This window comes from Lissotriton vulgaris, chromosome 6, assembly GCF_964263255.1.
Source record: "Lissotriton vulgaris chromosome 6, aLisVul1.2, whole genome shotgun sequence".
NCBI classification, from domain to species: Eukaryota; Metazoa; Chordata; class Amphibia; order Caudata; family Salamandridae; genus Lissotriton; species Lissotriton vulgaris.
Genome location: NC_141694.1, coordinates 84,190,867 through 84,217,348, shown reverse-complemented (window position 1 = coordinate 84,217,348; position 26,482 = coordinate 84,190,867).

Here is a 26,482-nt window from a genome sequence, read left to right as displayed (position 1 = left end):
TGGCCATGATTCAAGCTATCCTTAAAATATATCCCCATACCTCAATACAAGGTTGTTATTATCACTACAACCAAAGCATATGGAGGCACTTACAAAAATCTACTTTAAGCATTGAATATTCTACAAACAGTCACTTTGCTTATCAAATAAAAAAGTTGATTGCATTGGCATATGTACCAACAACAGAAGTAGCTAACTACTACAATTTATTAATTGACAGCCCTTTCTACCGCACCAATGAGAAAAAACTAACTCCCTTCTTGGACTACTTTGAAGATACCTGGGTTGGAAGATTACATCGTTCAGGCCACGGTAGACAACCTAAATTTCAAATTCCATGGTGGAATGTGTATGCTAGTACAATAGCACAGAAAGCTAAAACTAACAACGCAGTTGAAGGATGGCATAATGCCTTCCAAGCAACTTTAGGAAGAAGTCAACCAACACTTCACAAACTAATCCAAAGCATTAAAAAAGAACAAAGCTACCAAGAACTCAGAATAGAGCAATCCCTTTCTAAAATTGGCCCTAAACTAAGTAAACAAACATTAAATATGTACGAATATCTCCAGCAAAAAACTAGAATGTACCCAAGTATAGAAGGTCTAGCATACTTAGACCTAATAGCTAAATCCATCCTTTAAATATAAATACCAAAAAAGTGAGCAAAGCATAACAAAATATACTATGTAGTTAAATTTAGTAACATTATGTCATGTAAAAATATAAGTAATATATTATTACAAGACATAATAACATTACATTTAACTAAATAGTACACTATAACACAATGCAACCCAAAAGTAAATATCACTTTTACTTACGGTTCTGCTGCTGTAGAATATGTTCCACGGTGATACTTTCCACAGCAATAATAGCAAACGCTATCCATATAGTGTTTAAAAATCCCAACAAAATGCAAAAAATACAACTGTTTGATAATAGTCCCCCGTCGCAATCCTCTCGAAATTGAAACTATTAAAAAGGTGATAAATCTTCACGAGTAAAAAAGTAGAAAACCCGAAAAAGCAGGGAAAGTAAAAAAGTATGTACCTGCTTTAAAAAATAAAGCGTTACAGTCCATCTGCTCCCCAAAACGAACACCTGTAAATAATCGAAACAAAACGCACCCTCAAAACATAGGAAATACACATAGCCTACGAATAGCATATAAAACATAAGAAACAATCTGAATTCATCCATTAATACAACAGTAAACGTTACTTGTGTTCGAACTACCTCACAAAGTACATTCTCCATAACGACGCTAATTAACACGTAATTCGCACATAATGAGTAAAGTACTACACATATCGACACGTACACACTACAACTATCACTAAAATAAAATTAAATATCTTTAAAAATAATGTAAAATAAACTTACCTTCACCAACAAGAAACAGCTCCCAACCGCGAGGTTCCGTTTTCTAAAATGACCCAAACAACGATGTTGATAGAGTAAAAAGTGAAGTTCCAAAAACAAAATGGTTGCATAATAAAAACTAAAATAGGACTAAATACCCTTTAAATCAAAAATAAATTGTATTAAATAGCATAATATTTACCATGTTTAGTAATAATTTACTTTTTATTGTTGAAAAACATTTGAATATTGTAAAATATACATTAATATGTTCAATAGAATTATGTATTCATTGTTTATTGTATATTTAAAAAAAATTTCATTGTTAAATATTTTTCTCAGATGTTACAAAATGTAAATTTATGTTATGTACATATCTTGATAAAAACAATGACATAAAAAATATGTAATATATTAAAATTTAATAAAAATTATTAAAATTTAATATACTAATTTATGCATAATTGAAACTGTATTTATGTACAAAACTGCTATATAATTTGTTACCAAAAATTATGTAAAATGTATTATAAAATGTTCAAAATGTTTGCAGTAACAAAGTAAACTATGAATAAAAATTTTTTTTTTTAATTTTGTTTCTTAATTTAGAAACTTGTCATATGTATGTAAAAATGTTATAAAATGTTTTTAATTTATATTGTTGAAATGAATATTACAACATGACATATATTATTCTTATTAAAAATAGTAAATAGATAATGCTGGATAATAAACCATAATAATTAACTATTCTAACTCCAATCCTACATAAGTCAGGGTAAATGGTGGATAGTAAGCCATTATAATTAACTATTCTAACTCCAAACATAACATAACTCTGGGAAAATGCTGGATAGTAAACCATGATAAATTACTATTCTAACTCCAATCCAACATAAGTAAGGGAAAGTACTGGATAGTAAACCATAATAAATTACTATTCTAACTCCAAACATAACATAACTCAGGGAAAATGCTGGATAGTAAACCATAATAAATTACTATTCTAACTCCAATCCAACATAAGTCAGGGAAAGTGCTGGATAGTAAACCATAATAAATTACTATTCTAACTCCAAACATAACATAACTCTGGGAAAATACTGGATAGTAAACCATAATAAATTACTATTCTAACTCCAATCCAACATACGTCAGGGAAAGTGCTGGATACTAAACCATAATAAATTACTATTCTAACTCCAAACATAACATAACTCAGGGAAAGTGCTGGATAGTAAACCATAATAAATTACTATTCTAACTCCAATCCAACATAAGTCAGGGAAAGTGCTGGATACTAAACCATAATAAATTACTATTCTAACTCCAAACAAAACATAACTCTGGGAAAGTGCTGGATAGTAAACCATAACAAATTACTATTCTAACTCCAATCCAACATAAGTCAGGGAAAGTGCTGGATACTAAACCATAATACATTACTATTCTAACTCAAAACAAAACATAACTCTGGGAAAGTGCTGGTTAGTAAACCATAACAAATTACTATTCTAACTCCAATCAAACATAAGTCAGGGAAAGTGCTGGATAGTAAACCATAATAAATTAGTATTCTAACTCCAATCCAACATACGTCAGTAAGAATGCTGGATAGTAAACCATAATAAATTACTATTCTAACTCCAATCCAACATAAGTCAGGGAATGTGCAGGATAGTAAACCATATAACTTTTTCTATCTAAATTTTTTTTATACCCTATTCCCCTATAATACCAAAAACAAGCTTCTTTATTATTAATGTAATAATTTTTATTAATATTAAAAAATACATTTTGTGTACAATTTTAGATTTCGATGTAAAACATTTTTTTCATGATAATTTTCGAATTTATTAATATTTTATACAATTTTTTAACACTACACCTTTAAATTACTACCCACCCTAATCCCCTATAATACCAAAAACCCGCTCCTAAAATTTTATTTTGAAATATTTAAATATAATTATAATTGTAATTTCGTGAACTATTCTTAATTTCGATGTAAAATTTCGAGTTCATAATAATTTTCTATTTTAATATTATTTTATACAAATTTTTAAAAATACATTTTTCAATTACTACCCACCCTAATCCCCTATAATACCAATAACCCGCTACTAACATTTTATTTTAAAATTTTAAAATATAATTACAAATTAAATTTCGTGAACAATTCTAAATTTCAATTTAAAATTTCGATTTCTTAATTAATTTCTAATTTGTTTATATTTAATACATTTTTTTATAACTAAATTTTAAATTACTACCCACCCTTATCCCCTATAATACCAATAACCCGCTACTAGAATTTTAACAAATCTTTTGTAGAAAATATTTTTTAACACTTATTATTACTAGTAGGAGTTTTCTAAGTTTTTTAAAAACTTAATACATATTTTTTTTTCATTTTTATAACACCTTATATTTTTTTGTCGATATTATATACAACGACATTTTAAATAACGATATTCTGTTCATCGATATTTTTTTTTTGACGATATTTTTGTCATTCTCACAAAACGATATTTCTTCCAACGATATTTACTACTACGATATTTTTAACATTCGATATTCTTACCACGATATTAAAGCTAGTCGATATTTTCCCGTCGATATTCTATCTTTATACCGGTCAAGTAAGAGGGTATCCCCTCTTAATTTGTTGGCTCACCCACTTCTAAGGCAGACATATCAACATTTCAAAATAAGAAAGAATTTGATTTAACAAAAAAATATTTAGGAATTTGTTTTTCACGCTGACTTGCATTCTGAAGGAGACACTTTTAGGTGGAAGAAAGACACGAGTCAATTGTGGCTGAAAAACTCAGGAATCTCCCACCTAAATCGACTGCGACATTGGAATAAGCATATCAGCCACGATATCGGACCCCTCCACTATCCATACACAAGATGTACTTTGTTCTTAGCCGTACAGGTTTTTTGACTAGGGAGTTTTAACAAATGTTTTATGATGATTTTAATAATGGATCACAGCAAGCAGTTATTGTAGGAGAGTAGGGTCTGCAATCCTATGATCACCCAGACTTTTTGCTTTTGTTTCACTGGTTTACGACTTTCTCGGGCTGTGGGCCTGCCAATCAGACCAACAGCCTAGCTGTTCTCTCGCTAAATTGATGTGTACCCTAGGTGCATTACCCAATTGGAACTGGGCCACCTTGTCAGACCCTGTAACTCAGGGCATCGGTGTACCCAGGGCCTACCAGGGGCTGAAGCATGTATTATGCCACCCCTGGATGGCCATCTAAATCTGACACAACTGGCTGCGCGACAGCTGGGGCAACGTGGCGTACTCGCCCGTTGCTATAGGTATAGTATTCCTATATCTAACCCTAAAATGGACACCCGAGTTCCTATCAGTCACTCCTATGGTAGGCCTTGACAATCCTGAAGGCAGAGTGCGTGGAATCGTGTGAATTGGGCTCTGGCACGAGCCGAGCCCGGTTGCAGCTTGCGGAACCAAGACCCAATGGCTGTTCCATGATAACGCGTACCATATTGGTAACTTGTCATCTGAAGTTTCGAAAGGCACTTAAAACTTTTCTTTTTCCCAAGGACTCCTAATTATTGGTTTCTTCCTCAGTTTGCATTTTGTTCTATTTTCTGTTAGCGCTGGGACGCTTTTGGGCAGCCATGCGCTTTATAAATATAATTTCATTTCATTTCATTTCATTTCACTTCGGTATCGCGTTATCAAGACATGTCGAGTAAGGTGTCATACGAATTGGGATGCTGCCCCCTCACCAATGCTGGCGACGAGGTTAGCATTCCACCCTTCTAGAGGGACACGACATGTACGTAACTGTGAACCCTGGTTAAAGTTAACTGAAGACTCAGCTCCATAAAATGGACGCTGCCACCACAGACACGAGTCTGACCTCCTGCTGCTGGGAGTCCTTCCAACGAGGAGAGCTTGGACAAAGGGTTTCCTGTCCGGGGCGGTGTTCGCACCGTCCCAGACGGGGTTTTGTGTATCCTGGGTAGGCAGGGCTTTACAAGAAGGTGACTGCGGAGTGGCACCCTGGTGCTCACTATGCATCTGCCGGTTAGAACCAGTTTCAGGGGCGCGCAGCCCCTGACCTGGGGAAAGTCCGGCAGGGGAGAGGGGTGTAACTACCCCCCTTCCTGGTCCCACCCCTAGGGCAGGACCTAGTCATGTACCCACCCCTTTCTTTAGGATAAAGGCCGGAGCGGGACCCTTCCAAATTAGATCATCTTTGAATCAAGAATACTTTCTACGAAAGGACTTCGAGACTCTTCTTAAGATTTCTCCCTTGTGGCTAAGGAGTAGTCACCCTGCGTCCGCAGGCACCATCTAAGAACTCTGCGGTTTGCTGCAAGTCCTTCCTCAGGAATCCGACTGCCCAGCTCGACGAGAACCGGCTTCCCTGGCACCTCTGACCTCTACCCACATCGTCAGCTCAGCTGAGATCTGTGGGTGCGACGAGACCTCGAGGGACCGGCCATCATCAAAACCTGCACGCTTTCTTAACCAGCACAACCACCGAAGGAATCCTCTGGTGAGTGCTCTGGGGTCCGAGAAGCCCCGACCCTGAGCAGCTCCAGCACCGAAGTGCAGCCTCCCAGCATCTCCACGATCTGCGTGGGGCCCTTCTGCGTCGCTGTTCAGCACGTTGTCCCATCACTAGCCGCTGGCTTGTGACTCTCTTGACGACAACCGACAACCAACGCTGCTGGTCTGGTTGCTCCAGACTAGCCTTTGCTCCCCTCTGCGAGAGGAGCACCCCAGACCCTCCTGGTCCACTCAAGACGCCATTTTAGGCCCACCACGTGGCCCTGAAATCTGCCAAGGCTTGTTGCCCCAATCCTGGGCCCAGCGACGCCGACAGCATCAATCTTCGTGGGACAGCTCGCACCTCCATCCTGGTCGCTGACAACGCCTCCTGGGCCGTGAGACTGCAGAGCCTAGCGTCGCCCACTCACCTAGTCGAGGTGACGATCATCCGGTGCCCTCCTGGTACCCTCTGACTACTAGCTAGTAGTACGAACTTGGTCCCCTCTGCTTTCAGGTGTAATCCATCTCTGATCCAGGCTTGGATCTCTACGAACTATTTCCACTGGTCGCCGGCCAGCAACTCCTTCCTTCCGGCTCCTGGCTCGTCAGCGAAGACCCCCGACGCCTGTAAGACTTGTGCAGCCGCAGCCCTTGTGGCTAGGTAACTTCGGCATTTTGGTGCCCGCATAGCCTCCTTACTTAAGGGTCCCGAGTCCCTCGCTTCCGACTTGCCTTATCGGGTCCACCCGAGACCACTAAACTTTCCGGGCCCTCAGGCACTTGTATTGATTGTGCACTTGAAGTATTTTCCTAAGAGTTTCGTTGTGTGCTTAGTACCCTGTCCTTATAAAGAGTACAGGGCTGTTGTGATTCTAATAAATACACTGTTTATTTTCATAACACTTGTGTGGTGTCCTTTCACTTGGTGTTCAAGGGGTATGTGATGGTATAACAGATGGCTTAACACGCCCTCTAGAGTTTAGCCCGAAGACTGCTCGTATCCACGCTACTAGGATAGCTGGTCTAAGGTTGACTTACAACCAATCACCATAAGGGTCGTTTGGACCGATGCATAGTGGTCGCTAGAATAGTGAACACTGCATATCGGGCCAACTTCTCACATTGGTGAGCAGCGGTTGGGATTTGAGCTTGCTGTTGTGTTACCACGCGTATCCTAAGAATATCTTGTGAAAGATCGCATAAGTACTTCAGGTACATATAACTTAGCTTAGAATACTCTGAGTTCTACTGAACCAGCTGTTGTAGCTCCTCAAGGCTTAGCACACCTTGGCTACAACTCTTAGCAAGGGATCAGTAGGTAAACATATAGTGTAGGTAGGTGCATCACTTACACCACACTAGAAGCAGCATGTCCGACAAAGGAGGAAACTGAGTCTCCCCTTGTGTCAGTCGACCCTCCACAGGTCACGTCCAGATATGCTGCACTTAGCTTCCAAGAGATGCGACAGCTCTGTACATCTCGGAAGTTAAAACAGGGTTCAAACCCTACAACTCCGTTTCTGATTGGTCTCTTGGAGACTTATGATGCTAGGAGGGCGGGTAACACCGACCCTTCTCATCCAGAGGAGAGTATGCCCCCCCTCGAGGGAACCGCAGGTGACCCTGACCTTTTCCATCTCTCCGCAGAAGGTGAAGAGGAGGATGAGGATCTAGAGACATCTGGGGATGAGGCAGACAAAGGTCCAGTAGTAGTTAGCCAGCTAACTAGGGACAACTTAAGCCGGCACCAGAATGGTACTAGGAGACCCCTGGGGCCCCTCTCAGGCCAGCTTAACATTGGGAGTGGACGAGTTAGGTCTCTATCGAGAGGCTCTAACAGATCCGCTCGAACCAATGGCTCTCGAGGCTCTGCTTGAAGAGGGATGACATCCCCTCAGAGGAGAGTGTACGAAGCTAAGGAGCGAGAAGTCAATCTGCGGATCGAAAGGGAAGAACTTGCCCTAGCCAAAGAGAGACTCGCCTTCGCTAGAGAGCAAGAATTGAGTGGGACAATTCCCACTGGTGGCAGCATTCCCCCACGGGAAAACAGGAGTTTAGACACTAGGCACCTGAGTAAGATAGTGCCCCCCTTTAAGCAAGGGGACGACATCCACAAATGGATTACTGCTTTGGAGCGGGCCTGCACTGTACAGTGCGTCCCCCAGAGTCAGTGGGCAGCTATCTTGTGGCTCTCCTTTGAAGGTAAAGGTAGAGATAAGCTCCTCACTACTAGAGTCGAGGATGCTAACAATTACCAGGTCCTGAAGAACACACTGATTGATGGGTTCGGCCTAACCACTGAGCAGTACAGGTTGCTGTTCAGGGATACCCAGAAAACTCAGTCTCAGGACTGGTCTGATTTCGTTGATTGTGCCACTAAGGCTTTGGAGGGCTGGTTGCTGGGCAGTAAGGTTACTGATTACACAGGATTGTATAATTTGATCATGCGAGAACAGATTTTAAACAATTGTCAGAACCAGTTGTTGCATCAGCACCTTGTCGACTCGGATCTGACCTCTCCCCAAGAATTGGGAAAGAAGGCAGACAGATGGGTCAGAACAAGGGTTAAGCAAAACCAGGGCCAGAACCAGGGTGGTCAGAAGAAAGCAGACCAGAAGGGTAAAGATTCGAAAGGGGAGCAAAATGACCAGAAGTCTTCGACAGGTCCCCAACAACCCAAAGAGGGGGGGGTCAGGCTTCCCAGAAAAAGAAGAACCAAGAAGGCCAATCGTAAAGGTGGTGCCAATACTGTAAAAGTAAAACTCACTGGTATAGTGAGTGCACCAAGAAAGGAGGGCAGACTCCTGCTACTGCAGCCCCTAAGGCACCTGTGCCCCCTAGTACAGCCAGCAGTAGTAGTGCGCCTCCCAAGGGACTAGTTGGGTTAACCTTGGGTTCTGAGGGGTGTGACAACTTAGATGGCACACTCACTCAGGCTGTCCTTGTCTGTACGGGGGATGTGGATATATCCCCTGATGTCAGTCCCAATACTTTGGGCAAATACCGACAGACGCCTTTGATCAATGGAAGAATGGCTCAGGCCTATAGGGACACTTGTGCCAGTGTCACCATGGTGACGCCTAACTTTGTGGACCGTGGACAGATCATGCCAGGTACAGATTTCCTGGTGACCAATGCCAGCAACGTCACTACCAGTCATAGTATGGCGATTGTTGCTTTCTCCTGGGGAGGGGTAAATGGCCAGAAAAAGGTTGTTGTTAGTTCAGACCTCCCAGTGGATTGTTTGTTGGGCAATGATTTGGAGTCATCGCAATGGTCAGAAGTGGAGCACCGGACTCACATGGAGATGTTAGGCTTGCCAGCACATGTGCTTGCTGTGACTAGGTCACAGGGCAGACGATGCCCCACTGAACAGGTGCTGGATCCTGGAACAACGGACCAGACACCTCCCAAGAAGAAGAGCAGTCGGGTTAAGGCAGCGCCTTACCCCTTGCCCCAGGTCGAGGATCAAGTCTCAGAGGAGGCTGACCTCCAGGAATTGCGGGAAACTGAACCTAAAGAACTCGAACTTGATCAAGTTGAGTTTCTGGGCTCAGGGGGACCCACACGAGAAGACCTGGGGAAGGACCAGTTAGACTGCCCTTCCCTTGAACCCCTCAGACAGCAGGCTGCTGCTGAGGCTGCTGGGAACGCCACAGGTACCCACAAGGTATACTGGGAGGATGGACTCCTGTACACTGAGGCAAGAGACCCCAAGCCTGGCATGACCAGGAGGCTGGTTATCCCCTTGTCTCAGCGTGGTTTCCTTCTTACCTTGGCCCACGAGATTCCCTTAGCAGGACACTTAGGCCAGACGAAGACGTGGGACAGGCTTGTCTCGCACTTTCACTGGCCTCACATGAACGAAGATACCAAGGAGTTTTGTCGCTCCTGTGTCACTTGCCAAGCCAGTGGTAAGTCAGGTGGCACGACAAAGGCCCCCCTTATACCAATGCCTGTGGTGGGGGTGTCCTTTGAACTAGTGGGGATTGACATTGTCGGTCCAATGGAACCCCCAACAGCATCAGGGCACAAGTTTATACTGGTGGTAGTGGATCATGCCACCAGGTATCCTGAAGCTATTCCCCTTAGTACCACTACAGCCCCTGTGGTGGCAAGAGCCCTAGTTGGAGTGTTCTCCAGAGTGGGCTTCCCTAAGGAGGTTGTCTCTGACAGAGGTGCAAACTTCATGTCGAGCTACTTGACTGCTATGTGGAAGGAATGTGGTGTCAACTACAAGTTCACTACACCCTATCATCCACAATGCAATGGGCTTGTTGAGCGGTTCAACAGGACCCTAAAAGGGATGATTCATGGACTACCTGAAAAGCTCCGGCGTAGATGGGACGTCCTGATTCCCTGCCTTTTGTTCGCTTACAGAGAAGTCCCACAGAAGGGGGTTGGCTACAGCCCTTTTGAACTTTTGTACGGGCATCCTGTAAGAGGACCCCTGTGTTTGGTGAAGGAAGGATGGGAGAGACCTCTCAAAAAGCCTGCAACCAGCATAGTGGACTATGTGCTTGGCCTCCGCTCCCGGATGGCTGAGTACATGGAGAAGGCATCCGAAAACCTTAAGGCCAGCCAAGAACTCCAAAAAGCTTGGCATGACCAAAAGGCTGTCTTGACTGTTTATCAGCCCGGACAGAAGGTGTGAGTGTTGGAGCCAGTGGCCCCAGCAGCACTCAAGGACAAATGGTCCGGGCCCTACACCATCCTGGAGAAAAAGGGAGAGGTCACCTACCTGGTGGACCTTGGAACTCCCAGGAGCCCCCATCGGGTGCTCCATGTCAACAGGCTCAAGGCATATGTCGACAGGAAGGACATGAGCTTGCTCATGGCCATAGATGAGGGACAGGAGGAAGAGAGTGACCCTCTCCCAGACTTGCTCACTCAGAATCCTGACGATGGATCGGTAGACGGTGTTGTCTTTTGTGGCAGCCTCTCCGAACATCAACAGGAGGATTGTAAACAGGTTCTTCAATCCTTCCGGCATATGTTCTCTCTAACACCCAGTCAGACCAATTGGTGTACCCATGAGGTTGACACTGGTGACAGTTTGCCCGTCAAGAGTAAAATCTACCGGCAGACCGATCACGTTAGAGACTGCATCAAGACTGAGGTGCAGAAAATGTTGGAGTTGGGAGTCATTGAACCCTCGGATAGCCCTTGGGCTAGTCCCGTAGTTCTAGTGCCGAAACCTCACACCCCGGGCGGTAAGAAAGAGATGAGGTTCTGCGTAGACTACAGGGGTCTCAATACAGTCACTAAGACTGATGCCCACCCAATACCGAGGGAAGACGAACTTATAGATAGATTGGCTTCTGCCAACTACCTAAGTACGTTTTACCTGACAGCTGGGTATTGGCAAATCAGGTTAGCTGAGGACGCCAAGCCTAAGACAGCATTTTCTACCCCTGGTGGGCATTATCAATTTGTGGTAATGCCCTTTGGTTTGAAAAATGCACCTGCCACCTTCCAACGGTTGGTGAATCACGTTCTCACTGGGCTGGATGACTTCTGTGCGGCGTATCTTGACGATATTGCCGACTTTAGCTCCACCTGGGAGGATCACCTGGTCCACCTGCGGAAAGTGTTAGAGGCTCTGCAAGCAGCAGGTCTCACTATCAAGGCTACCAAGTGCCAGATAAGGCAGACACAGGTTGTATACTTGGGCCACCTTGTCGGTGGAGGCCAAGTTCAACCACTGGAGAGCAAGATACAGTCAATCAGGGACTGGGCTCCTCCAACCTCCCAGACTCAGGTTCGACCTTTCTTGGGCCTGACTGGTTACTACCGAAAGTTTGTCAGAAATTACGGATCGATTGTGACTCCGCTTAATGAACTGACAAGTAAGAAAATGCCAAAAAAGGTTCAGTGGACAGCGAGCTGTCAAAAAGCATTTGATGACCTAAAACAACCATGTGCACGGCGCCTATCCTCAAGAGTCCAGACTACTCCAAACCATTCATTGTCCAAACAGACGCTTCTGAGTTGGGTGTGGGAGCTGTTCTATCTCAACTGAATTTTGATGGTAATGACCAGCCCATTGCTTTTATAAGCAGAAGGCTGACCCCCAGAGAGAAAAATTGGTCAGCTATAGAGAGGGAGGCCTTCGCTGTGGTGTGGGCCCTGAAGAAACTGAGGCCATACTTGTTTGGCACTCATTTCAAGATTCAGACCGACCATAAGCCCCTCCTATGGCTAAATCAGATGAAGGGTGAAAACCCCAAACTGCTTAGGTGGTCCATTTCCCTACAGGGGATAGACTTCACAGTGGAGCATAGACCTGGCACTGATCATGGCAATACAGATGGGCTCTCCAGGTATTTCCACTTAGAACAAGAAGACTCACCTGGTCAAGGTTAGTTTATTGTCCCAACGTTTGGGGGGGGGGTCATGTAGGAGAGTAGGGTCTGCAATCCTATGATCACCCAGACTTTTTGCTTTTGTTTCACTGGTTTACGACTTTCTCGGGCTGTGGGCCTGCCAATCAGACCCACAGCCTAGCTGTTCTCTCGCTAAATTGATGTGTACCCTAGGTGCATTACCCAATTGGAACTGGGCCACCTTGTCAGACCCTGTAACTCAGGGCATCGGTGTACCCAGGGCCTACCAGGGGCTGAAGCATGTATTATGCCACCCCTGGATGGCCATCTAAATCTTACACAACTGGCTGCGCGACAGCTGGGGCAACGTGGCGTACTCGCCCGTTGCTATAGGTATAGTATTCCTATATCTAACCCTAAAATGGACACCCGAGTTCCTATCAGTCACTCCTATGGCAGGCCTTGACAATCCTGAAGGCAGAGTGCGTGGAATCGTGTGAATTGGGCTCTGGCACCAGCCGAGCCCTGTTGCAGCTTGCGGAACCTAGACCCAATGGCTGTTCCATGATAACGCGTACCATATTGGTAACTTCGGTATCGCGTTATCAAGACATGTCGAGTAAGGTGTCATACGAATCGGGATGCTGCCCCCTCACCAATGCTGGCGACGAGGTTAGCATTCCACCCTTCTAGAGGGACACGACATGTACGTAACTGTGAACCCCGGTTAAAGTTAACTGAAGCCTCAGCTCCACAAAATGGACGCTGCCACCACAGACACGAGTCTGACCTCCTGCTGCTGGGAGTCCTTCCAGCGAGGAGAGCTTAGACAAAGGGTTTCCTGTCAGGGGCGGTGTTCGCACCGTCCCAGACAGGGTTTTGTGTATCCTGGGTAGGCAGGGCTTTACAAGAAGGTGACTGCGGAGTGGCACCCCGGTGCTCACTAGGCATCTGCCGGTTAGAACCAGTTTCAGGGGCGCGCAGCCCCTGACCTGGGGAAAGTCCGGCAGGGGAGAGGGGTGTAACTACCCCCCTTCCTGGTCCCACCCCTAGGGCAGGACCTAGTCATGTACCCACCCCTTTCTTTAGGATAAAGCCCGGAGCGGGGACCCTTCCAAATTAGATCATCTTTGAATCAAGAATACTTTCTACGAAAGGACTTCGAGACTCTTCTTAAGATTTCTCCCTTGTGGCTAAGGAGTAGTCACCCTGCGTCCGCAGGCACCATCTAAGAACTCTGCGGTTTGCTGCAAGTCCTTCCTCAGGAATCCGACTGTCCAGCTCGACGAGAACCGGCTTCCCTGGCACCTCTGACCTCTACCCACATCGTCAGCTCAGCTGAGATCTGTGGGTGCGACGAGACCTCGAGGGACCGGCCATCATCAAAACCTGCACGCTTTCTTAACCAGCACAACCACCGAAGGAATCCTCTGGTGAGTGCTCTGGGGTCCGAGAAGCCCCGACCCTGAGCAGCTCCAGCACCGAAGTGCAGCCTCCCAGCATCTCCACGATCTGCGTGGGGCCCTTCTGCGTCGCTGTTCAGCACGTTGTCCCATCACTAGCCGCTGGCTTGTGACTCTCTTGACGACAACCGACAACCAACGCTGCTGGTCTGGTTGCTCCAGACTAGCCTCTGCTCCCCTCTGCGAGAGGAGCACCCCGGACCCTCCTGGTCCACTCAAGACGCCATTTTAGGCCCACCACGTGGCCCTGAAATCTGCCAAGGCTTGTTGCCCCAATCCTGGGCCCAGCGACGCCAACAGCATCAATCTTCGTGGGACAGCTCGCACCTCCATCCTGGTCGCCGACAACGCCTCCTGGTCCGTGAGACTGCAGAGCCTAGCGTCGCCCACTCACCTAGTCGAGGTGACGATCATCCGGTGGCCTCCTGGTACCCTCTGACTACTGGCTAGTAGTACGAACTTGGTCCCCTCTGCTTTCAGGTGTCATCCATCTCTGATCCAGGCTTGGATCTCTACGAACTATTTCCACTGGTCGCCGGCCAGCAACTCCTTCCTTCCGGCTTCTGGCTCGTCAGCGAAGACCCCCGACGCCTGTAAGACTTGTGCAGCCGCAGCCCTTGTGGCTAGGTAACTTCGGCATTTCGGTGCCCGCATAGCCTCCTTACTTAAGGGTCCCGAGTCCCTCGCTTCCGACTTGCCTTATCGGGTCCGCCCGAGACCACTAAACTTTCCGTGCCCTCGGGCACTTGTATTGATTGTTCACTTGAAGTATTTTCCTAAGAGTTTCGTTGTGTGCTTAGTACCCTGTCCTCATAAAGAGTACAGGGCTGTTGTGATTCTAATAAATACACTGTTTATTTTGTTATGTTATGTTATGTTATGTTATGTTATTGAGCTTTTGTATAGCGTGCAGCTACTCACAGGGAGTGTCCCGACGCTTTCCACCCTCAACTCATATTGAAATAACACAACACAGCTAAAAACAGGCAACAGAACGGAACAAAAAAGACGATGGGCAGTAAAAACAGACTAGGAGTTAAAAAGCCAGGTCTTCAGGCCCCTCCTAAACTGGAGTAAATTAACAGTACTCCGCAGAGAAAATGGAAGCAGATTCCAAAGCTGGGGGGCTCTGTAGCCAAAAGACCGCCCTCCCGCACGGGCCTTCCTCACCCGTGGAACCACTGCTCTGCAAAGAGCTTCCGAACGGAGGGAACGAGCTGGACGATAAAAAGTCAGTCTCCTCTGCAGATATCCCGCTCCTGAACCATGCAGAGCTTTGTGCATCAGGGTCAAGGATTTAAACTGGATCCTCTTCCTAATGGGGAGCCAATGGAGCGACTGGAGCAACCCAGACGCTCGAGCTCGTCTCCCTAGACCAAAGATCGCCCGGGCAGCAGAGTTCTGCACCACCTGAAGGCGCTGGACCAGATAATCGGGAAGGCCAAGAAAAAGAGCATTGGCATAATCTAGCCTCGAACCGACTAGAGCCTGCACTGTAATCCTCCTATGCTCCTCAGATAACAAAGGCAAAAATTTGCGGAGCATTTTCAATAATCCGTAGCAGGTGCCGGCCAGGCCAAGGATGTGAGTGCGGAGCGACAGCTGATTGTCTAGCTTGACGCCCAGGTTTTTGGCCACCACTGAGGACTGTACAGGAGGACTCATGTCGGACGGCCACCAATGCTGCCACTCAGGATCGGCAACGCAACCAAAAAATAAAATCTCAGACTTTCCCGAGTTGGCCCTCAGACCGTTCCGCTGGAACCAGTCGAAGACCAGCGCAAGGCAGTCCCGGATTCTCTCTCCCACAAACTCTTGATCTTTCCCGCATGTGAAGAGGAGTTGCGTGTCGTCGGCATAGGAGACGATCTGGGCCCCATACGCCTCTACCAAGGCCGCCAGAGGGGACATAAAGCTGTTAAATAATGTGGGGCTCAACACAGAACCCTGTGGAACCCCAACTCCCAATGGCGGCATCTCGGCGGAGCTCTGGGAAACCCAGACCGTCTGGCGGCGGCCTTCCAGGAAAGAAGTAAACCACCTCAGCACCGTCCCCCTCAGGCCGATGTCATAAAGCCTGGTTAGAAGCGTCTTGTGGGGGACGGTGTCGAAAGCCGCCGAGAGATCTAACATGACCAGCATGGCCCTGCCGCCGGCATCAAGAGTCTCCCTGATGATCTCAGTCACCTCTATCAGAGCTGTTTCCGTACTAAAATTAGGTCGGAAGCCCGATTGAGATGGATGGAGCAGATTATTGGCTTCCAAAAAACTAGAAAGAGCGCCATGAGCATGTTTTTCCGTAAGCTTCGCTAGTGCTGGTAACAACGAGATAGGCCTGTAGTTCGCCAGGACTTCGGTGTCAAGGCCCGGTTTTTTTAGGAGGGGGATCACCATCGCTCTTTTCCAAGAGCTAGGGACCCGCCCCTCCCTCAGGGAGGCATTGAGGATAGGGTTGACTAAAGGGTTCACCACTGCCGCCATCCCGGCTAAAAATTTGGCGGGGCAGGGGTCGAGTGGCGAGCCAGATTTGAGGTTGGCCAACAGCATAAGAGAGGCCTCGCTGGTAACAGTGGGGAAGTCGGACAGCACTGCCACCGAAGTCTGCGGCAGTCCAAAGTCCAGCTTCACACCACTCCCTCCATCCGGTTCCTCCACGAAGGTGGCCTGAATGGCCTTGATCTTATTTGTGAAGAAACCAGCGAGATCGCAGGCCCAAGCATCCGCCGAAGCTGGAGGGGGCGGATGGGAGCTGGGGATCGTAAACTCCTTCACAATATTAAAGATCTCCTTACAGGAGTTCGCAGATGCCTCTATCCTCCTAGCCAGATAAACCCTCTTGGCACCGAGAATGTCCCGATGGTAAGCCTTCAACACCGCCTTGTAGGCAAGTTTAGCCTCCCCATCGTACGCAAGGCGCCAGGCCCTCTCGGCCGCCTTGCACTGCCTACGAGCCACACGGAGCGCCTCCGTATACCACGGGGCAGAATGCCGAGCCACCGTGGACCGAGGGACAACCTTGGGAGCGAGATCTTCCAACCGATCGGTAAGCCAACACTGCAGGGTCTCTATGTCACTATCCAGGTCACCCGAGAGAGGACAAGGGTGTTTCAGCAGTGCCTGCTCGAGCAAGTCAGGAGTTACTCTATGAAGCGCTCTCGAGGCCGGTTTAAGCAAGGTAGGCGCTCTGTAATCCGGACGCGCGCATTCCAGCACCATAAAGCTGATCAACCAGTGATCGGTCCAGAGCATCTGCAGGGTAGCAACCTCCACGAGCGGAACAGATGAAAACACCTGATCCAGGGTATGCCCCTTCTCATGTGTTGACCCTGATACGTAGGGAATGAGACCAAGCGGAGAAGTCACATCCATCAATTTGGCCGCATCAGGGTCATCAGCCACATCCAGATGGAAATTGAAGTCGCCGGCCACAATGCAGTGCTGAGTGGATAACGCCAACTCGGAAACAACTGTCTGTAGATCCTCAAAGAAAGAACCCACAGGACCTGGAGGTCTATAGATCAACAGCCCCTTAAGGGCCTGACCCGGGGACAATCTGATCATGAAGGCAAGCGACTCGGCATTCCCAATAGGGTTCAAGGGAAGCACTGAGCAGGAGACGCACTTTTTCACCACCACGGCTACTCCCCCTCCCCTCCCCTTCGCTCTGTCCTGCCGGAAGATGTTATATTCCGGTGGAAGACATCCGGGTGGGAAGCCTCTCCGAGCCAGGTTTCCGTCAGAAGCAGGCACAGAGGATTCTCCCTGACCAAAAGGTCATGAATATGCAGGGCATGACGACCTACCGACCTTGTGTTCAACAGCATGCAAAGATGCCTCGCATCAGCAGTTACCAGACGTGACACAGTAGCACAAGGCAAGGCAGGCCTCCAGCCGCAGGACGGGCAGCAACGTTTGCCCCTAAACCGCCCTGGAAAAACGGAGCGGCAGGAACTAGAATGGCCCCGCAGGTCCCGCAGTGACGCAGAAGAGTAGCAAATCATCGCAGCCAGAGTAGTGCCGATCAGAGTCCCCCGTCGCGTCGACGCCTCTGGGACGCTGACGGGCGCAGACGGGCAGGACTCCGGCACGACTCAGGCACAGCGAGGGCGTCAACCTGCGCGTCACGCTGCGCGTATGAGAGCGACTTTAAATAGGCTCTCACGTCACCCTGCGCGCGCGAAGTCCGCTCAAAGATGGCGGCCGCCGCAGGATGAAGTATCCCAGCCCAAAATGGCGCCTACAAAGATCCCATGAGCCCGGACCCACCAAAGTGGTGGTGATTGGAGGCACCTAAGTGCGCTTTTTAAATGCAGTGAGGGGGCAGGACGCGAGCGCGGAAGCTACACAAGACCAGAGTTAAAAACAAGGGTAAGACCCAAATACAGCACAAGCCCAAAATAAGAATAAAACAAAGTTTAAAAACGCAGCGCTGGTGCAGCGCGAGTGAAGCTGGGTGGTAGATGATCAAGAATCCAGCCCCACCGAAGACCGCCTTAAATAGGCTCTCACGTCACCCTGCGCGCGCGAAGTCCGCTCAAAGATGGCGGCCGCCGCAGGATGAAGTATCCCAGCCCAAAATGGCGCCTACAAAGATCCCATGAGCCCGGACCCACCAAAGTGGTGGTAATTGGAGGCACCTAAGTGCGCTTTTTAAATGCAGTGAGGGGGCAGGACGCGAGCGCGGAAGCTACACAAGACCAGAGTTAAAAACAAGGGTAAGACCCAAATACAGCACAAGCCCAAAATAAGAATAAAACAAAGTTTAAAAACGCAGCGCTGGTGCAGCGCGAGTGAAGCTGGGTGGTAGATGATCAAGAATCCAGCCCCACCGAAGACCGCCTTAAATAGGCTCTCACGTCACCCTGCGCGCGCGAAGTCCGCTCAAAGATGGCGGCCTCCGCAGGATGAAGTATCCCAGCCCAAAATGGCGCCTACAAAGATCCCATGAGCCCGGACCCACCAAAGTGGTGGTGATTGGAGGCACCTAAGTGCGCTTTTTAAATGCAGTGAGGGGGCAGGACGCGAGCGCGGAAGCTACACAAGACCAGAGTTAAAAACAAGGGTAAGACCCAAATACAGCACAAGCCCAAAATAAGAATAAAACAAAGTTTAAAAACGCAGCGCTGGTGCAGAGCGTGAAGCTGGGTGGTAGATGATCAAGAATCCAGCCCCACCGAAGACCGCCTTAAATAGGCTCTCACGTCACCCTGCGCGCGCGAAGTCCGCTCAAAGATGGCGGCCGCCGCAGGATGAAGTATCCCAGCCCAAAATGGCGCCTACAAAGATCCCATGAGCCCGGACCCACCAAAGTGGTGGTGATTGGAGGCACCTAAGTGCGCTTTTTAAATGCAGTGAGGGGGCAGGACGCGAGCGCGGAAGCTACACAAGACCAGAGTTAAAAACAAGGGTAAGACCCAAATACAGCACAAGCCCAAAATAAGAATAAAACAAAGTTTAAAAACGCAGCGCTGGTGCAGCGCGAGTGAAGCTGGGTGGTAGATGATCAAGAATCCAGCCCCACCGAAGACCGCCTTAAATAGGCTCTCACGTCACCCTGCGCGCGCGAAGTCCGCTCAAAGATGGCGGCCGCCGCAGGATGAAGTATCCCAGCCCAAAATGGCGCCTACAAAGATCCCATGAGCCCGGACCCACCAAAGTGGTGGTGATTGGAGGCACCTAAGTGCGCTTTTTAAATGCAGTGAGGGGGCAGGACGCGAGCGCGGAAGCTACACAAGACCAGAGTTAAAAACAAGGGTAAGACCCAAATACAGCACAAGCCCAAAATAAGAATAAAACAAAGTTTAAAAACGCAGCGCTGGTGCAGCGCGAGTGAAGCTGGGTGGTAGATGATCAAGAACACTTGTGTGGTGTCCTTTCACTTGGTGTTCAAGGGGTATGTGATGGTATAACAGCTGGCTTAACACGCCCTCTAGAGTTTAGCCCGAAGACTGCTCGTATCCACGCTACTAGGATAGCTGGTCTAAGGTTGACTTACAACCAATCACCATAAGGGTCGTTTGGACCGATGCATAGTGGTCGCTAGAATAGTGAACACTGCATATCGGGCCAACTTCTCTTCCCCTTAGTCGCTTTTATAAGGAAAAGGAATGGTCTCAAATGTTGACGTGGTGATCCTTTTATCTCCATTTTTATTAGATTAAACTATGATTTGCCATGATAGCCCTTGCCTTGCGGGAATCCAGGAACTAAGACATTTAAAATGATAGTGATATTAGAACAAGCATATCAGCTACGGCACCTTTCCATGCACAAGATGTTTTTTTTTTTTGTTTAAATATCTTTATTGGTATTTTCGGATTTTATCATGACTGTCAACTCGGGTTTATACAGAACAGTCAAGTGTTTGTAACAGAATCATGAGTCATACATGAGGAATAGCAGTACATTTGTCAACAGCGTAACGATGTAACTAATATGCTATTCTCAATTGTAAGTACTCATATCTAATGGAAGAATGCGTTAGTAGAGTTTCTGTGTGCCATTGCTTACATGCGTTGCATCTTCATGTTGCATGTGCTGTGCCCCTGTTAAGTTATAACACGTTTATAGAGCGTTTCATCAAATCCAATATACCAGTGTCTAATGTGCGCGTGGTCTAAGCATACAGTTATTATCAACTGTGTATAGTTATCACTGTCTTGCAGATAAATAGTCACATAATGGCAAGGGCTAAAAAGGGGGGGGGGGGAGACCATTCGAGAACGCCAATAAGACATATTTTTCGTAACGTTTAAATAAAACTGAAACTTACAATGAAAAATTGAAAAAACAAACTGCCATCTGTGGAATAGGAATAAGGTTAGTTCCACATGCACAAGACGTATTTTGTTTTAAGCTGTACACGTTTTTAGACTAGGGAGTTTTCACAAATGTTTTATGAAGATTTTAATAACGGATTGATCTTATTGATGAAAAACTTTTACCTTTTCTACTTATGTAATTTACAATGTTGGAATGTCTTTTATGTTTGCATGTTTTATGGAACAATCTACAGAAATAAACACATTGAGTGACTGTGTTGGCATGTATGCTTCAGTAGCGCCCCATTACTAGGGGGGGATTCATAATTAGGGGTTTCTAGTGACGATATTTGTGGAAAGCTGCAAGTAATGCAAACAGTCAATTCTTTGTAAGAGACATCCGTAAGACGTAGCCTTCAGTAAGCGTAATAGGAAGTGAGGCACTGGAGCGTGCCTGACGCTGGAGCGTGCCCCACGCCAAGGACCCCGCCCGTCCTCTCTGCAAAGTCACAGACACTAAAGCGGTGGCAGGTGGCTGCAAACCAGTTTCAGCATCATCATCAGGAGACCCCATTCTGACTGTTGTCCACCCCTGCAAAGCTGCCTTAGGAATTCTGCAACCATCAGTAGCGTATCTTACTACATTCAAATAGCGCTCACTACCCTGTGTGGGCGCTGAAGCGCTTCTTCATACGGATAGCATTCGGGGCTATGGGCCTCGTTTTATAGCCCACCAAGCTGAAGCCATTGGCCTTCAGCCCTGCTCTTGTGATGGGCTTGGGCCCTGCCTCGCCTTTGTGGATCCATTACTACCAGAGCCGGCACCTATGGTGCAGCCAAGGTGTGTGGCCACCAGCCTCTTAGGAGGCTTCCCACTGCCCTGGCCAGGGGATTGCCACTTTCCTGCAGAAACGGTTAACCTGTTTTTAGGTCTCGCCTGAGCCAACGCATGCGCTGCTCTGGCGAGGCATTTAGTAGCTGCTTTAAAAGTGCTACCTTGCCAGCCACCAACTTGCTATTACGCGCACAAGCGCTCGCAACATGCACAGCACTTTTTCCCGTTGCGCGTGCGCGGACCACTTGCATCACCACTCGCGTTTAAAAAAAAAATGTATTTCATGATCGCACCAAATGCTTGCACTTTTTCCTGCGTGCTGAGCACAAAGCTCGTCATCGCGATCGCGATCACTTTCGCTTTCACAGTGATCGGGATCGCGATGACGTTATTAAACACAGCGCATATTGGTATGTATGCGTTTCCTCTAACAATTCACTCTCAAATTTCTATTGTATTGGTATTATTTTCTAATACTGATGTGTCGCGCTGTTCTAAATGGGATGCGGAAAAATCAAACATGAGCTACATTTGGAGATCTGTCGCTTGCTAATACCACGATGCAAAGTTTTCTTTTTAAGTAATGAACGCCGAGTGTAATCCTCCTGATATGGGTTTGCAATAAACAAGACTGCAGAAAGTGATACACACCTTCTTCTCTCGAGCTGTCTGAGGAGCGCGCCAATACCATGGGTACTACTGGGCGTCTCCTGTGCTCGGGCCACAAACCTCTTGAAAACAGGGAGGAGTGAACAGTCGAGGAAAAGCCCCTTGTCTGGGCCTGCACCCGCTAAGTTTTTGTAGATTTTCTCTCTTCAACCAAAGAGTACACACACATTTTTGCAGGATTTGCACTATGCTGAAAGACAGCACCCAAGATCTCAAGACCTTGCACATCACAGTGTGAAGTGCAAAACACCAAGTCGTCGGATTTATAAATCCTCCCCTTCAGGTTCTCAAAAAAAGTCACAGTTTAACTCCACTCCTTGCGTGTACTTTTGATCGTCATTGTGCGTTTAAATACACCTCCCCTGAACGTAGTTGACCATGCGCCCTTCAGTGGCCAAAATAAAGCTTTGGTATTGAAATGCTCTACCGTTAACATGTTTACAGAGAAAAAAGGAGAGCACACAATTGTTTTGAAGCATGCCAAGTCTTCTTTTACATTGTAAACTGAAGGCACCACATCATAATGCGCTGCCCGTAACAAGTTTTAAATGTCAAAATATTTTAAATGGAGGCACACCGAACACTCCATAAGCCACGCAAAAGTACATTACCAATTGTTTTTTCACCAAAATACCCATAAAGCTTTTTATTTGATGAACGTTCTTCACATCAAATACAAAAATTGAGCCCTTTAAAATGGCTGCACACATACCGTGTAGCGGATGCAACCCGGCAGGGCCAGCTATTGCCACCAATTTGCATGGCTTACAGCATTTCCATTTCCACGCTTCAGTGGGAGAGGTGCTGGTTAGCAGCACTAACCAGGGAACCCTTTCCATTTCTGCCCGGTCTTTAGGACAAGCTTGCAGATATGATGCTGTAGGTGGTTTGGCGAGGAGTGGCGAGTCCATGTGCCCTGAAGCAGCGTTTGTTACTGCTCTACAAGGATACTAGGGGTAGCAGCAGGCCAACCTCGGTCCTACCAGCAGGATATCCCACAGGTATACAGGTTTACAACAGCCTGACCAGGACTAAAGAGCCCCTCGTCCTTCCTCGCCCAGGAGTGGCCACCTGGTTAGATTTTAATATTGTGTTTTAATTACAATGATAATATGATGAACTGTCCGGCTCGTGACACATTTTTATTATGTTGGTTGCATATATGTATTCACATTTTATAAATCTGCAGGGAGAGGATGTGGTCTCATGGCTAGAGTGCCGACCTTGGGTTGGGAAATCAACGTTCAAGCCCCGGGTGACTGCACAACCTGTGATTCTGTGCAAATCACTTAATCTCCCTGTGCCTACCAAAACAAGCATTGGCATAGCCAATAGTTCTTGCCTTTGGGACCTCATAGGTATTTAGTTATGCAGCACGATATCCTTGGTTCAACAATATTAACTGTTGCATGGTTAAACACTTACAAGGTCCCAAATGCAAGACCTATTGGCTATGCCAATGCTTGTTACACTTGCTTTTTTGCTTACATTGCCAGCGACTTTAGTGAGGTGGCAACCTTACTCTCAAAATTGTTCCAGCACAACAATGTGGAACAATTTCAGAGTGAGGGTTCTGGCTAGTGGCACCTCCTCACTAAAGTCGCAGGTGATGTGAGCAAAAAGGATGTTAGCAAAAAGCAAGTGTAAAAATAGCAACTCTGTTTCCGTAGGAGAGTGGCAACGATCTTGCTCCCTCTCCATGGCATTTATTTCTGTATTAATGTAATGGCCGCAGTGAGCCTTCTAACACTTATTTTCCCCAAAACATAGGAACAACATAGTTTGTTATGTTTCTTTACAGAAAGCGCTTTCCTCGTCGAATGGCCTCTTCATCCTGTGAATTTAGCAGAAAAAACTGTAAATTCACACCTGTTTTACTGAGGGTAATAATTAGATCAGAAAATACGTCTGGAACTTACTTCTCATAATATACAGTCACACATGGCTTCTTTCTAACAATCCTAAATATAGATTAGTCTAATTAAAAGAGCAGTGGTTTCTAGACGGGTGTATGGGTGCGGAGATCTCGGTGTTTCTGACCCGTGGATGCCCCCAGAAGCATAGGAAGATATATGGACTCGTGGGGCGACATACCGAGGGATAGACCTTCTCCCCTCCCATCTTTAGACCCCCGATAGAACTTACCACTCACACCAATGTTTGATAAACGGTACATTTTGCATCATGTGACTGCCTGCCTTAGCTCATATGTAACATTTACGCGATCACGGGGATCTAGGATTGTCTGCACTATGTTTGTTTTGTTTTGCCTGCAGTTCTTGCAGAAGTTACAATTGTTTAAATACTATGGTACTCCTGATTCATCTTGTTTCCTACAGGTACTTGTAGGGTTATGGCCCTTATTGCATCAGGAAAACCAAATAAAATGTGTTATTAATAAAAAGAGCAGTGTTTTGTTAGCAACCGTTGTTACAGTCTTTCACCTAACAAATGGCTTTGGTTGATAAGTGTTACAATACAAGCATTTGCAATGCAATAGGTCTCGCAGCATTAAAGTTTGAGTTATTGGCATTGTATATGACAATGGGTTGCATTAAATTTTTAGCAAAGTCTGTATTGGTGTTACTAATAGCAGAAGGATTGGGCCAATCAGTATTATACGTTAATATGGTTTCAAAAGAATGTCTTTGTTGAGGAGATTTGGAAATCAGGTGAGTTTCCCTTGAAGAGGGTAGGACCGGATAGTGGTGGGTAAGGGTGAGGCCCTCAATAACTGGTCGGAAGTCCTCTTTCCCTGCTTTGTTTTTGTGCTTGTGTTTGTGGCCCCTGAGATGCTATATTCTTTTGGATGATGTCACTGAGGTTCAAGACCCTAAAGAGTGAGGCAAAAATCTAACCTCTGTTGATGTACCAAAGTCTAAGAATGTACCATTGAAGTATGGGTGGTGAGCAGAGATGGAGGCTCAGGAGACCAGGCTGAGGGCAGTTGTATCTGAAGGGGAAAGGGACGTCAGGACAGAACTTTCCATGGAGAGAGGCTGGGGTGGGAGCAGAAGCAGGGGTTTTGAGGATTTGATCGACTTTTCTGCCTGTGCCTTGGGTGTTTCCAGTTTGCTCAAGCCTGTATTAGCTTTGCCAATTGCCTTTGGTGGGGCTGCAAAGCATTGAGATGCTGCCCACAATCATCAAAATAAAAATGTATAACAAAATGCCCACACAATGGCTGTGCAGTTATTCCACTGTCAAAAGCATGCATCAGAATGTATGCGCACTTCGCTGACATTACATAGGTGTGTTTTGCTCCAGTTTTCTTTTTTTTCCAATTCAGTTTGGAAGACGGCAAATAGAAAAATAAATATTTTTTAGCACAAAAGCTCCAATTAAAATAAATAAATAAAAAAGCTGGTGTGAGGTAGAGCGGTCGTAATGTAGGAGCGGGTGGGAAACGGAAACAAGTCAGCCCAGCACCATGTGACTCTGGGCAATAAATTGCGTAATATTCCTGACGGCCCCCAACGCCGGGATGCCTCCGGGTAACTGTTCGTGCTTTACAAATACTGGATTTACAACCCCCCTTGACTGTCTTCAGCTTGGGGACAGGGGAGAAGGGAAAAGTATGTAAAAGGAAGATGTGGAAAGACCGCGAAGAGAAGGTTAGGTGTGGTAAGGGGCAAAGAGAAGGTGGGGTGAGGGGAAAGTAGAACAGAAAAGGGAGAACACTGAAGGAGCAGAAAGGTGGAACACGGATACAAGCACTGTGGAGAGAGAGGAAAAAAACAAACGAGAAACCACACAAACCCGGGAGGAGCACATGAGACAGGAGGGATAGAGAAAGAAGAGGTTGAAATGGAGAAGAAGAGAAGACAACTGGGCAAAGAATGGGATGAGAGGAAGAGCGTGACTGAGTGACGCTGTGTGCACACGCCTAGGTGCCTTGAAGCGAGCAGCAGCGCAGTGCCTGGTGACTCTCCTTGATGGCGGCAGTGTGTTTGTAAGCTGGCAGGGCACACTGCACTTAATTACTACCTCTAGGCGCGGTCTAGTGTGTGTTGCGGCTTCCAATGCACACTGAGGTAGTGACGCTTTGTGCAGCGCCGAGAGTGCATCTGCCATTACTGCAAGGCGCTGTCCATACCACGGGGCCTGCGTGAGGGTGCTACGAAGGCAGAACTGTCACTGATGTCAGCACAGCGCTCTCTGCTGCTGCCAGGCACTTTATCGCACATGACCTCCACTCTTCTTCTCTCCAAAAGTCATCCTATGTTCTTTAAACCCTAAGACACAATGGATCCATCCTCGCACACAGCAAGAGTTGACCAGTGTGAGGGCCTACCCAGAGGGTGCCTCCACCTTAGAGTATGGATCTGTGGTGTGCCACAACCAGAGAACAAGCAGAAAATGCAGCACCCCCTCACTCCATATGCACAACCCTTGCCCCATCAGGATGTGCCCTAGTGACACACAGCAGGGGCGTAAAGTATGTAATTTGCTGTGTAATGAAAGTAAAAATGCACAAGATTATGCAATTTACACAGGGAGCATAACTAGCATTTTGCGCCTTT